The following is a 10170-nucleotide window of genomic DNA, read 5'->3' on the forward strand; positions in this document are numbered from 1 at the left end:
ACCCACCTGCCCTGCCTGCTTCAGCCAGCCCCAGCCTCCCCCATGCCTCAGCGGGGTCCTTCCCTCCGGCCACCAGCCCCAGCTGGGACCCCAGGGGGGCTGGGAGGTGGCTGTGGGACAGGAGCAGGCTCAGCCATCTGCCTGCTCCTCGGGAGGGCTGCGAGGCTCACGGCTCAGGAATCAGAGACGTGTTTTGACTTGGGATCCCAACCTCACCCAAACGATCTCCAGTGCTCTAGAGGCAATCAGCCTTCTCCAGGGAAGTTCTCCTCTTCTCTGCATCTCTCCCAAGGTCGTTGGGGCCTGTGACTAACTGGAGGAATGCTGGACAAGACCTGGCTTGCTTTCACACAGACAGCCCTTTTCTCCCTAAAATATGTGCACAAACCCCTCTATTTCTTCCCACTGCTCTATAAATAGCCCAGCTAAAGACAACCCACCCCTGGCCAGGCCTTCCACGCTCCCAGGCTTCACCTGCAGCAGAAAGCTGCAGCCCAATGGGTGCATGGGAAGCCCTTTGGCCAGCTGGGGAACTGCTGGGGGGGGCTGCAGGGTGGCAGTGGCACAGTCAGCTCTGGGAGGCCAAGCTCAGGTATTGACCAGGAGAAGAGCAGTGAGGGGAAAGGAAATTGCTGCTTGTCAGGACTGATCTGCAGCCCAGAGCTATCACACCTGAGCTCTTTTGCTCTCCTGAGGCAGGAGAAGGGCCCTGGGAAACAGGCTGCATGTGGGCAGGACCCAGCCATGTGCCTGATTTAGGCATGGATGAGGAGCAAAGGCCTGAGGAGCAGCCCAGGTGGTCTGCAGAGCCACCCTGCACACCTCCCTGTGCCCCCGGAGCACCCAGCAGCAGCTGCCCCTGCTGGGAGCCAGGAGCTGCAGCATGGGCTGGGGCTGAGGTACCCCTTGGAAGGGACCAGACAAAAGGCTCCACAAACATCACCCCCAGGTGACTGTGTGACTTCAGAGCTGGGGTGAGAGCAGCTGAAGGCTGTGCTTGAAAAGCTCAGCAGGCAGGGAAACTGGGACTGCCCCACGGCGAAGAGCATCCCAAGCCCTGCAGGCAGAGAGCCTTCCCTTGGGCAGAACGACAGCCTCAGCCCACGGGAGGCTCTGAGAGGCAAGGCTGGGATGTGAGCTGGGATGTGAGCTGGGCTCTGAGCTGGGCTGTGAGCCGGGCTGAGCCGGGCTGGGAGCTGGGCTGTGAGCTGGGATGTGAGCCGGGATGTGAGCCGGGGTGTGAGCTGGGCTGTGAGCCGGGCTATGAGCCGGGCTGAGCCGGGATGTGAGCCGGGCTCTGAGCCGGGCTGTGAGCCGGGCTGTGAGCCGGGCTGTGAGCCGGGCTGTGAGCCGGGATGTGAGCCGGGGTGTGAGCTGGGCTGTGAGCCGGGCTATGAGCCGGGCTGAGCCGGGATGTGAGCCGGGCTCTGAGCCGGGCTGTGAGCCGGGGTGTGAGCCGGGCTGTGAGCCGGGCTGTGAGCCGGGATGTGAGCTGGGCTCTCCTGCAGCACAGAGCAAACAGGCAGCACCCTGAGCGCTGGGGCTTTGCAAATCCACTGGCAGTGAAACCCCAAGGAGGGGCAGGGAAAATGCTTCTTGAAACTGACTGAATTTTGGAGTCATTCCCTTGAGGGAGAAAGGGAAGGTTTGGGTCCTCGTCTGGGTGTGTGTCCACAAAGACAGCACAGCTCCTGTGTGAGTCTGCAAGCAGCCCTCTGGCCAGCCCCACTCGTGTTTATCCACACCCTGAGGCAAACTGTCCACAACCAGAGCGGCCACAACCTCCCAAGGCACAGCTCTGCCCTCCCGAAGGAACCCAGCCCATCCCTGCCCTGTCCCAGCACACCTGAGAACAGCAGGGCTGAGGCAAGCTGTGGCTGGGAGGCACAGACCTGCACCTTTCCATCTCCATCCAGAGGACCACAGAATGGTCTGGGCTGGAAAAGCCTTCTGAGGTCATTGAGTCCAACCCCTGACCCAGCACCACCATCAAACCGTGCTCCAAAGCGCAGCCTCCATGCCTGCATCCAGCATTTCCCAGTGCCACAGAGCAGCCCCCAGCCCCTCCCGCCCAACAGAGCAGTCCCTGGGGGCAGGGCTGCCGAGGAGCCCCCTGCGGCACAGGCTCCCTCCCGGCGGCTCTGCCCTCCCCGGGACCTCACATCCCGGAGGCAAAACCTGCCCGGGGCTGCAGGCACAGCCTGGGAGCTCGGCTGAGGAGCTCCCCAGTGGACGGCAAACTGGTGCTGGTGGTGCCCAGAGGGATGCTCCAGCGGACAGCCCTCCCGCCGCTGCCTGCCAGCCCTGCGCTCCAGAGGCTTCGGCCGCCCCTGGGGGCTCCGCAAGCCGCGGGGAAGGCAAAGCGAGAGACGAGCAGCGACCGAGGCTGCAGCACCCATGGCTCATGGATGGGGCTGCAGCAGCCTGCACCACGACAAACCCCTGGCACACCCTGGGCAGCGGCGGGCAGCAAGGCTCAGCCGGCAGGGGAGAGCCCGCAGGCAGCTCTGGGCGCAGGGGGAAGCAGCGGCACCTACCGTGGGGTACTGCTGCATCGGGTCGCTGATGTACAGCATCTTAGTCGTCTCGGGGGCCACGGCGCGCTGGGAAGGGTCCCACCACGGGAGGCATGGGGTCGGGGGTGGCAGCAGGGCCGGGGTGGGCAGGGAGGGCAGGTGGCAGGAGGAGGCAGTGCCAGGGATGCTGCGCCCGGCGCCCGTCCTGCCGCTGCCTCCTTTGCTTTTTGCATCTCCCCGAGTTCTGTCAGCTGCATCCAACAACAAATCGGGGCCCACCCCCTCTGTCCCTCATGACTATGCAGCTCAGCTCGGGGCAGGCCCCAGCTTGCCCACTGATGGACTGGGCGATACCAACCACCCCCACTGCAGGGAGAGCAGGGGTCCGGCCGCGCCAGAGCCTGCTCCCAGCTGCGCTGGGCCGGGAGCACATCTGGACAGCAGCCCCCAGCAGCCCCCAGCTGGGGCTGTGCTGGCAGCAGCCACACCAGGCAGGGACTCTGAGACAGCTCCACAGCCGGGAGAGGAGGAGCTGTCCCTGTCTGGAGGGAGAGATGGGGATCAGTGTGGATGGAGGGATGGAGGGATGGATGGGGGTCAAGATGGAGAGATACCGAGATGAAGGGAGAGACAAAGAGAGATAGGGAGAGATAAGGAGGGATAGGGAGAGATAAGGAGGGATAGGGAGAGATAAGAATAGATAAGGAGGGATATGGAGAGATAAGGAGAGGTGGATAGAGAGACATGTCAGTGAGCAGGTATGGATAGATGGGTGCCAGGATGGAGAGAGAGGGAGAGGTAGGGCTGGGTGGTGGAGATGGATAGGGATAGACAGGGATGGGTGGCTAGAGAGGTATCTCAGTGGACACAGAGGGAGAGGTGTCTAGAGGGAGGGATGTGAGGGGGGATGGATGTGAGGAGGGAGGGATGTGAGGGGGGATGGATGTGAGGGGGGATGGATCTCAAGGGTCTTCTCCAACCTGAGTGGTTCTGTGGCAGACACATGGATGGATGGATGGATGGATGGATGGATGGATGGACAGACAGACAATGTCTGCAGGGACCAGGCAGGCTCCCTCCCAGCTGGAGGCAGCGGGCAGTGCTGCTTCCCTCAGCCAGGGCGCTGGGAGGCTGCAGGCTGGAGCAGTGCTGCGGTGTGCCCAGGCGGCAGCCCAGGGCTGGCCTCTCCTCCAGGCTCTGCCTTGGCCGCGGGTTTGGTGCCGGCAGCTGGCAGGAGCTGCCCGCGGCTCGCAGCGCCGTGGGGACAGTGCCAGCGGCTCCCACGGGATCATTATCCCGGGCCAGGAGCTGGCTCTGCCCTGCCCGTGCCCGGCAGCCGGGGCTGTGCGGGGCTCAGCTTCAGGCGCAGGAGAGGTGACAGCGAGGCTCAGCCAGGGGCAGCTCCCCAATTAGCGCCTGAGCCCTCCTGCCCGCAGGCAGAAGCCGGGAAGGGAGGGAAAGGAGGGAAAAGAGAGGGAAAAGAGAGGGAAAAGGAGGCAGGGGGAGGGGCTGCGAGCTGGTGTGGAGGGAAAGGGCAGCGGTCCGCAGGCAGACGCTGGAGCTGCAGCTGCGGCAGGGATGCTGCAGGGAGGACACCCAGCTCCGGGCAGGGAGCATGCACAAGTGCCTGCCTGTGTCCCCTGCTGGCCCTGCTCTGGCTGGGACGGAGGCACAGCAGCTCGGGTGGGGGCTTGGGCAGCCTGGGCAGGTGGGAGCTGGCCCTGCCCAGGGCAGGGGCTTGGAGCTGGATGAGCTTTGAGATCCCTTCTAATCCAAACCCTTTTAGGATTCTTGGAGTGAAGAGCAACGGGACAGAGCCCCAGGGACTGTGGCAGGGGCAGGGCTGGACCCTGTGGGCACACAGGATCCTTCCAGCAGCTTACAAACAGCTTTTGCTCTGCACAGGGCAGCTTCTCCCCTCCTCCTGTGCAGGCACTGGAGCTTGCCAGAGCCCCTGCTGCTGTGTGACCTGGGGGTGTCAGTCACAGGCTGGGCTGGGTGGGAAGAGCCCTTCCAGGCTCCCCTGGGCCAGCTCTAAGCCACTGCAATGAGCAGGAAGGTTTTTACCTGGAGCAGGTTGCTCAGGGTCCCATCCAGCCTGACCTGCAGCGGTTCCAGGGATGTTCCCCTCCCTGGGCAGCCTGGGCCAGGCTCCCACCACCCTCAGCATACCAAAGCTCTTCCTTCTCTCTGTCCTGGGCCCCCTCAGAGCCGCCTGAGCACCACACTCACCATGACTGAGTCGTTCATGCTCCTCATCTGGAAGACGTCCATGGTCACCTCGCTGCGGTCGGAGCCCTCACTGCTGCCGCTGTGGCTGGCTGCAGGCAGGTCAAAGTAGGTGCTGTCTGGCTCCCTGTGGGCAAGGGGACAGCACAGTCATCCTGCCAGCTCCCCAGCAGCTCCCCAGCCCCTCCAACCCTGACCCCTCCCCAGCATCTCCCTCTGCCCTCACTGTCAGCTGGCAGAGCAGGCTCTGCTCAGGCATGAGCCCAGCTGGGGGAAGCAAGCAGGGCTGGGGAGCTCTGGATCCACACAGCTGCTCTGGGCTGGCACCTTGGGGTGACCTTAGGTGAGAGGAAGGAAGAGGATGAGCTGGAGCAAGGTCCTGCTCCCTGCTTGCTTGGAGTGTGAGGCTCAAAGGCCAGGAGGCTGCTGGAAGATGTTTAATGAAGCCATTTCCATTAGCAGCCAGCAAGCCTGGGAGCCCAGGAGTAAGGAAAGCTCCTCCCAGGCCTGGGGCCAGCACCCCCTGCCACAGCCCAGCTGCAGGGCCCAGCAGAAAGGTGCCAGCAGAAAGGTGCCAGCAGAAAGGTGCCAGCAGCAGCAGCCAGTAGCTGGGAAGGAGGCTTGTGGGGCTCTGCTTTCAGCATGGCCACACTCCATGGCCTCTGAGCTGCCCAGGGCCAGCAGGGCAAGGGGGGCTGGCCAGAGGAGAGGGCTGAGCAGAGGCTGGGAGCAGAATTCCCAGCCTGGAGAAGGAGTAGGTGAAAGCTGGGAGGTGCAGGAGGAGGCTGTGTCCCCTTGGGCCACAGGGGGGCTGTGCTGGCAGGGCTAAGGACCAAGCACCACTCACAGAGTGCTCCAGAGGTGCTCAAACGTGGTGCCTTCATCAGCTGGAGAGGCCTGAGACATCTTCTCCGAGGGGGAGTCTGACAGAGGGTAAACCACCCTGGGGACAAAGAGAAACAGCAAGGTCACACTGCCTGAGTGCCCAGGGAAGGGCAGGAGCTCTCCCCCTCAGTCCTGGTGGCACAGCAGGGACCAGGGCCCCAGAGGGCTCTTTGTGGGGGTGCTGCAGGCCAGGGGGTGATGTGCAGGGGGGGCACCCAGCTCAGCCTGCCCCAGAGCTGCTGCAGCCAAAGGGAGCTGGCCCAGGGCAGGGCTGGGAGCACCTCCCCTGCAGGGATGGCATCGTGGTGATGCCCCTGGAGCAGCAGGGCAGGGGGATGCCAGCCCATTCCTGCTGGGCACTGCTCCCAGGGCTCCCATTCCAGGTGCCCATGGGGTGCTGCAGCCTTCCTGCCCAGCAGCCCTGCAAGCCCAGCAGCAGCACGGAGCCATCTTGAGCCCCACGCTGCCTTCCTTCCCCCGGCAGCCCTGCTGCGCAACCTCCTCCTCCTCCTCCTCCTCACTGACTCACTCCCTGGAAGCAGCAGCACCACTTCCCTGCCCGTGGATGGTCCCCAGGTACCCTCTGGCTGCTCCTGCTCCCCACAGCAGCGCCAGCAGCTCCTTGCAGCTCAGCACCAGCAGCTCCTTGCAGCTCAGCACCAGCAGCTCATAGTGAAAGTCTGAGCGCTTCCTGCTCCTGGGGCTCGCTTTGCCCAGCACCAGGCAGCCACCTTCCAGCTGGGAGATGCTGGGGGGCACCCAGGCCCCTCTGAGCCAGCTGGGGAGCCAGTGGCTGCAGGGACCAGGAGTGAAAGCGAAAGCAGGGTGGTGCCCCCCCCAGCTCATCCTGGGGGCTGCCTTCTGCTGCACCCACGGCCATGGCAGCCACAGGCACTCCTCACAGGGAGGAGGAAGGCTCCTTGCCCTTGGCTCCCCTTGCCCTTGGCTCTCCTTGCCCTTGGCTCCCCTCACAGAGCAGTGCCAGCCTGGTGCCCTCCCATCCCTCCTGGCCCCCCCCAGAGAAACGAAAGGAGCCAGGAAGCAGCTCTGAGAAGAGAGGCAGCCCGGAGCTGAGTGCTGCTGGCCTTACCCTGCTTCCATGCTGCCTTCCCTGGCCCAGGACAGCTCCAGGAAGGAGCCAGGCTCTGCCCTGGGCTGCAGGCAGCACCTCTGGGGCTCCCTGGCTGCGTGTCCTGCGGGGTGACCTCAGCCCTGGCCCCGGGGCTGCTGCTGCCTCTCCACAGGAAAGGAACCTGAGTGGTTTCCAGGGCGGTGCAGAAGTTCTCTCCTCAGAGCCAGGGCAGCATCTGCCAGCATCCCTGAGCCCTGTGGCTGCAGGAGGAGCTGGGGCTGCTAACACATCCCTGCTGCAGCCCCCTCTGCACAGCCTGGGCAGGCAGCCCTGCAGCAGGCATGGCAGCCTGGCAGCAAGGCTGGCAGCAAGGCTCTGCAGGCAGGGCTGCCCCAGGCTGGCAGCAAAGGCTCTGCAGGCAGGGCTGCCCCAGGCTGGCAGCAAGGCTGGCAGCAAGGCTCTGCAGGCAGGGCTGTACCAGGCTGGCAGCAAGGCTGGCAGCAAGGCTCTGCAGGCAGGGCTGCCCCAGGCTGGCAGCAAGGCTCTGCAGGCAGGGCTGCCCCAGGCTGGCAGCAAGGCTCTGCAGGCAGGGCTGCCCCAGGCTGGCAGCAAAGGCTCTGCAGGCAGGGCTGTACCAGCCTGGCAGCAAAGGCTCTGCAGGCAGGGCTGCCCCAGGCTGGCAGCAAAGGCTCTGCAGGCAGGGCTGTACCAGGCTGGCAGCAAAGGCTCTGCAGGCAGGGCTGTACCAGCCTGGCAGCAAAGGCTCTGCAGGCAGGGCTGCCCCAGGCTGGCAGCAAAGGCTCTGCAGGCAGGGCTGCCCCAGGCTGGCAGCAAGGGCTGCCCCAGGCTGGCAGAAAGCTCCAGAGAGGCGAAGCAGGGTCCCTGGTGCTGGGTGCTGAGCTGCTGCTGTGATCTGCTTGTGTCTGCCTGGCAGCTGAGCTGCTCTGCCCCTGCTCCCCTGTTCCTGGGGTGCTGCTTCCCTCTGTTGCTGGCCAGGGCATTGCAGGGAAGCTGCACCTGGGATAACAATGCCAGGAGGATGGAGAGGAAGCCTGCAGAGGCCTTCTGGCACCTTCACTCCTGCTGCCCACTGAGCACCGAGCTGGGAGCTGCCACCTCCCTGGGGGGTGGGAGCGGGCTGGGGGGATCTGGGGGTCTCCTCACTGAAGTAATGCCCAAAGCTGAGGATGGAAAAGCAGTGTCCTCAGTCCTTTCCCCACCCCTGGGGCTTTGGCTCTATTCAGAAGGTCCCAGCTCAGCTCAGGCAGCTCCAGGAGAGCAGAACCCACACGGCAAGGTCCACTGCAGCCCCCCTGAGCTGCCTGGGGAAGCAGAGCAGATGGAGCTGCAGCACCCAGCCCGGGGCTGGAGCTGTGGCCACAGGCTCAGAAGGTTGTTGGAATGATCACAACCCCAACTCCCTCCTTCCAGCAGTGTCAGGAAGGTGAGGAGCTGCTGCAGGCGTGTGATGGCTCTCTGTGCTCCCCAGGGGGAACATCTTTGATCTCACCATCAACTTGGGCACTCAGAAAGGCCTCTTGCAGCATTGCACCCAGCAGTGGCACAGCCCTGGCTGTCCTGCTGCTCTGGTAGCCCAGAGTGCAGCCTGACCACCTCCTGCAGCCACCTCAGAGGGAGGTCAATGCACACAGCCTCCTCTGCTCCCTGCCTCTGCACAGCAGGGACTTTGGGGCTCATCCAGCAACTAAGTTAACATCTGCAGGCTGCTGACAGGTCCCAGGGTGCCAACCCTGCTGCTGCCTTCTCCCAGGTGGTTCAACTCACACCTCCAAAATGAGGCTTGCAACCAAAAGCTGCCCTGCAGCACACTGCACCTTGGTGAACTTTCCTTTCCAAGGAGCAGGCAGGTTCAGCTGAAAGCCTCTCTGATGGACAGGGACATCGCCAGGCAGCTCATGGAGAGGCAAGAAGCTAACCCAGAGAGCTCCCCCTCCTGCCCTCTGCAGCAGCCCTGCCTCGGGAGCCAGCGGCAGGAGCCAGCCTCAGCATCCTGCTGGCCCCCAGCCCCGGCGCTGCTTTCCCCATCCACAGCAGCTTGACCTCCCCAGGAGCCTTAACTCCGGGTTTGAGGCACCGGGGAGCAAACTTTCCAAGAGGCTTTGCCGCTGTGTGGCCGAAGCCTGCAAAGCCCCCGGGGCGCAAAGCCCCCGGGACGCAAAGCCCCCGGGACGCAAAGCCCCCGGGACACAAAGCCCCCGGGGCGCAAAGCCCCCGGGACGCAAAGCCCCCGGGACGCAAAGCCCCCGGGACACAAAGCCCCCGGGGCGCAAAGCCCCCGGGGCACAAAGCCCCCGGGGCACAAAGCCCCCGGGGCACAAAGCCCCCGGGACACAAAGCCCCCTGCAGCTGCTGCCTTCGCCTGCCCGCGGCGGGGAGCGGCGCTGGGCAGCTCTCTCTCACACACACACCAACAGCCAGGGGCTTTCCTTCTGCCGGGGGCTTTTCCTCCTACCTGCTCTGTGTCCCCAAGTGTTTCAGGTTCCTCTGGAGGTCTCCCGTGGGCAGGAGCGGCCTGGGATTGAGGATCTCTGCTCCTCACTGCACTACAACCAAGTAGCGTCCCGGTCGCCTAGGCGATGACATTGGAGCTGCTGAAAGCTATGTGAAAAGTGAGGCAAAAGCTCCTCTGCTCCTTCCTGGACTAGGAGGCAGTTGCAAGGGGGTGGGGAGTGCTCAGCCAAGCGTGTCAGGGAATTAAGCTGCTCGCCGGTGCCAAAGGGACTCGGGGCGAGCCGGGCGGCGGCGCTCCGGCAGCACCCCGCGGGGCTGCGCCTGGGGGGCTGCGCCTGGGGGGCTGCGCCTGGGGGGCTGCGCCTGGGGGGCTGCGCCTGGGGGGGCTGCTGGGGCCGGTCAGAGTGAGAAGGACGCTCAAGGCAGAGCAGCCCCAAAGGAGGTTGGGTTTGAGCTCAGGTTGGTCACAACGTGCAGCTCATCTGCTGCCTGGGGAAGAGAAGGCTTCGGGGAGACCTCAGAGCAGCCTTCCAGTACCTGAAAGGGGCTACAAGAAAGCCAGGAAGGGACTTTGCATGAGGGCAGGATGAGAGGGGATGGACTGAAGCTTGAGGAGGGGGGATTTAGACTGGAGATTGGGAAGAAATCCTTCCCATGTTGCTGGGAGATCAGCAAGATCACCACACTGCTGCTCCCCACGGGTAGGACATCTTGCCAAGGAGCAGCCAGAGTGCCAAAGGATGGATCACAGCATCTCAGAACGCAGCAGGTTGGAAGGGACCCTCAAAGGTCATCTTCTCCACCCCCCCCGCAGTGAGCAGGGACAGCTCCACCTAGAGCAGGCTGCTCAGGGCCCCACCAAGCTTGGGCGTGAATGAAGGATGGCTATTTTGGGTTAAAACCCATCAGAGACGAGAGCCTGAGTGTGGGCTCACTGCCAGCCCTTCTCCCTGCCTGCCATTCCCACCCTCTGCTGCTTTGCTGCTCGCCTGCCCT

Source organism: Melanerpes formicivorus, unplaced genomic scaffold (genome assembly GCF_026170545.1).
Source record: "Melanerpes formicivorus ecotype bairdi unplaced genomic scaffold, bMelFor1.0.p_v2 SCAF_39, whole genome shotgun sequence".
Taxonomy (NCBI): domain Eukaryota; kingdom Metazoa; phylum Chordata; class Aves; order Piciformes; family Picidae; genus Melanerpes; species Melanerpes formicivorus.